The sequence below is a fragment of the Asparagus officinalis genome, chromosome 1, assembly GCF_001876935.1.
Source record: "Asparagus officinalis chromosome 1, Aspof.V1, whole genome shotgun sequence".
Taxonomy (NCBI): domain Eukaryota; kingdom Viridiplantae; phylum Streptophyta; class Magnoliopsida; order Asparagales; family Asparagaceae; genus Asparagus; species Asparagus officinalis.
In genome coordinates this window covers 84,841,299-84,845,581 of record NC_033794.1, presented here as the reverse complement: position 1 = coordinate 84,845,581, position 4,283 = coordinate 84,841,299, and positions in this window count along the sequence as shown.

Below are 4,283 nucleotides of genomic sequence, written 5' to 3'. Positions count from 1 at the left end.
GTGGCACCTTCGGAACCAGCTCTTTCTTCTCAAACAAACCAGGTCTTAACCCCTTTAGTTGCCCTCCGATTTGTGTACGAGCTCGCCGACCAAATCCAAGTGACACATTCTCTTTCTCTTTGACAATGTCGAAGGTCAAACCCCGACGGCAACTCACATTCAAGAAATAGGAGAGCGGGTACATCCTCTTCATGTTTGGGAGGAATAAGAAGCGATTATCAGCTCTCCGCAGCAGCTTTGAATCTTCCACGTGTGTGAGATGGTCATCGACTGGTATGCGATCCCCAAACATGAATGCTGGTTTAGGAAACTGGGCATGACCAACAGGGGTCTCCAAGTCTAAGTCAGTTATCAAAATCCTGAGAGTAGAGCATTGAGGGAATTGGATCATTTCCGCTCTTTCTGAATCAGGAAAAGTACACAATGGAATCCTGGTCTGAAGACTGAATAATTCATTCGGGTCAGGTCCACCAATATATCCGAAATGGTGCTCTTGTGAAAGCGGCACGTTTGGGAGAAGCACTGCACAATCAAAAGCAGAAGTTAGTAGCTAGAAGCGAGCTATCGACATGAAGACATAGTCAGAAATACAAAGGCTCATGTCGAAATCTCCAACGCGAAGGTCGAACCTCGCGTCAGAAATCTCCAACGCGAAGGTCGAATCTCGCGTCAGAAGCCTCAAACGCGAGAGTCAACCTCGTGTTGAAAAACTTGAACGCGAGGGTCGAGACCCACATGGGATCCCAACCTCGCGTTTTCATTGAGTTAAAACGAGTCATCTTCCTCGTTATCAAGAACCCATCTAGGGTTTTCAGAGAACTTGCCATGGCAAGTTATTTCAGTCAGCACTCACCACGACAGGGAGGCCCCTGCGGCGGCGATGTCGACGGCAAGGTTCCCGCATGGGCAAGAGCACCGCCGGCGTTCTCAACCGACAGCATGTCGGAAGTCGCTTCAGCAACTTTCCTGGAGTTTGAATCCCTTCTCCGAGGCGCCATTGATGCAGTTGATCGGAGGAAGATCCCTTGAATGAGGGAGACGAAGCTCGTCGGAGATCTCGCCGTAGTCAAACGAGAGTTCTCGTTCTTGGAAATAGTCGAAAGTTTTGAAAGTCAATTGACTTTTGACGTGACCATTCAGGTCTATTTATAACAGCCGTCAAGATTGTTAAGATGGCATGGGATTCTAGGTGGGAATCCCAACCATCTCCAAAACGTGAAGTTCATAGCCGCGTTCAAATTTCCCAAGTGCAAAGATCAGGCTAGCGTCACGAAGGCCCGAACCTCGCATTTCAAACATCAAACACGAAGGTCACCTCAGCGTTGCAATTCTTCTAAATAAAGAATTTGCACTTGTGTCTTCAAACACGACACTTTTTCCTCAAAATCATGAGCCCTCTCAACAGAGTGTTAGTCAAAGCCTCTGTATCTCTTCAGCAGAATCTAAATTCTCATTGGGTTAATACTACACCCCAGAATCCACTTATCAATTCTCATTAATAGAATGATAAGTCTCCAACTCATTGTCAATTTATTAGCTCTCCTCAGCAGAGCAATAAATAACCTTCGATTCTCGTCAATAGAGCGATAAGTCCTCAAAATTGCCCTGATCGCAATATTCCAGTTGTCACGTTAAAATTACACCTCTGACAAAATCAACTTATCGATTCTCGTCAATAGAGCGATAAGTCCTCAAAATTGCCCTGATAGCAATATTCTTCTTGTCACGTTAACACTATACCTCTGACAAAAATCCACTTATCAACCCTCCCTAATAGAGTGATAAGCCCTTAAATTACTCTGATTGCGATCGCCCGCATGTCAGAGTAAGATCATATCACTTACAAAGATTAACCTATTGATTCTTCCTAATAGATCGATAGATCCCCAAATCTCTGTTATGTTAACAAATCACCTCTAACAGTTCTAACCCGTTTGAACCAGTTAATTCTCCTGCAAAGAAATAACAAGTGTTCATATACCCCCCCCAACAAGTTAAAGTTTTTATAGAATTATCTTAGATGGTAATAAAGGAAATGTTAAAGATTGGGTATTTTTCCATTGTTGCAAGTCAGAACACGACACATGCAATAAAAAAAAGAGACAAAACAGAATCACTTTTTTTATTATCATCAAAAAAATATTGAAGAGTGATACAAAAACCTTGTTCTTAGCAAACAAAAAGAACACTACATGATTAAGCCTCTGGATCAGTAAAAGTGAAATACGCGAGCCGGGACTTAATAGCAGATAGCTTTTCTTCATGAGCTGCCTGCACCATCACCTCGGCTTTCTTCCTAAGGGTGCTTTCGTCCGGCGTAATTGCATTAGCTTGCTTTTGGAGAAGTTCAAGGTCCTCCACTAACGAACGGTAAGTGGCATAAGTTTTCACGTTTTCTAGCGTGAGCTTCTTCAAGATCTCTCCTTCTCGCACGAGATCGGCCTCGTGTCGAGCCAACTCCACTCTAAGGCGATCAATCTCTGCACGAGACGTTTGTATGGCAGCACCAGAAGCGTCCACAGCATGTTGCTTCTGAATGCATTGCCCCTTTACGGATGCAATTTCAAGTTCCCTCTCAGTGATGGCTTCTTGAAAAGATTCGTATTGGCGGGCCGCCTCAGCCTGAAGATTATCAAAGACTAACGCAGCCTGGGCAGCAAGATCAGCCTGATGCAATTCCTCCAAAGCCCTCAGATCTTTTTCCAACCGAGAGATGCCTTCAGAGCAGTGCTGGAACAATCGAGTGTCATTCATATATCGAACGTTGCTCAAAGAGTTCATGAGAATCGGTTTGAAAAAGTCGAATGAAGCTCGTCCAGCACTGATCTCCTCAATCGCTATCTTCATCATATCTTCCAACGGTCGTATAAGAACTTTCAGAATGGAGGGGATGACGACTGGATTTAGGGACTTCATCGGAGATGTCGAAGAGGAGCCTAAAATAATGGGACTTGGTGACGATCGAGAAGAAGCCGGAGAAGCTATCATGATGTCTAATTGCGAAGGACTTGAAGTCAAAGCCATCATTGTCCTCACTGGCGACGCGCCTGGTCCGACCTCCATTGGCACAAGCGAGATCTTCATCAATGCTGCAGAGGAAGCAGCTACAGTGGATGAGGCAGGTAGGGCCTGCTCCTGCATAGGAGCTGACGCCTGCACAAGTTGCTGTTCTGGAGGAGGAGTTGCGGCAGTAGTTTCAGGCAACGCTGCAGGTGAAGCAGTTGCCGTAGGAGAGCCGGGTAAATGTTGCTCTTCTAAAGGAGCCGACACCTGAGCGGGTTCTGGCTCGGAAGCAGCAGCAGCAGTAGTCCCTGGAGAAGGTGAACCTGCACGAAAAAAGTGTCGGAACACGGAGAAAGCAGGCGGAAGAAGTCGAAACAAACCAAGCTTACCGGTGAGGTAAAAAGGAGTATAACCAGATGCTTTATCGAACGGGACCTTGGGAGCATCATCATCAAAAGTGGTGACGTCATCTATGGAATCATACTCTTCGTCACCTTCACCACCACCTGACATGTTGCCAACATCAGCATCCTCATTGCCTCTATCTCCGTCAGCTGCATCACCAGTTGGGGAGTCGTCATAATCAACTTGCTCCTCATCATCCTGAGCCACGGAAGGTTCCGAAAGATCTGTTCCAACAGCTGGTTTATTCATGAGTCCCGTTGTAGGACTAGAAATTAAATCACCAGCTTGGGACATTAAGGCTGAAGGAGAAGGGAATGGATTCTCTTCAAGACCCCCTGATTCTATTGCAGGAGACCTAGGAAGATCCATCACCGGAGCAGACTCTGCATCTGCAGCCATTAATTCATCTTCTTCGTCCTCGGGAGGATGATAAGAAGAAACTTCGCCCGACAGAGCTGGGCCATGAGAACGAAGCCCCGCTCTATGTGGCAGGCCAGCCACAGATGATTCCTGTTCTTTTCCCCGCCGCTCTTGTCACGGGAGGATCAACCACTCGTTGCTCTTCCTCTGGAACAGGCTCAGCTGTCTGTTCTTCTTCCTGTCCAATAGATTGATTCTCAATGGACAGAAATTCTTCGATCCCTTTCAAACGGGATGTCTTGGACCCCTTCCTTAAATTATACATATGCCTAATGTCTTTCAGGCAAGATGTATTCAAGTTGTAGTTGGGAGTCTGAGAAGCGGCGTAATACCAATTACAGAAGCTGATGGAGGTATAGGAGTTAGCAGTTTTGTGGGGAAGCTTGAAGACGGCTTTGGTACAACCTGCCATAGAATAATACCAAGCCCTGGCTCCTTCATATAAATTGCCTATG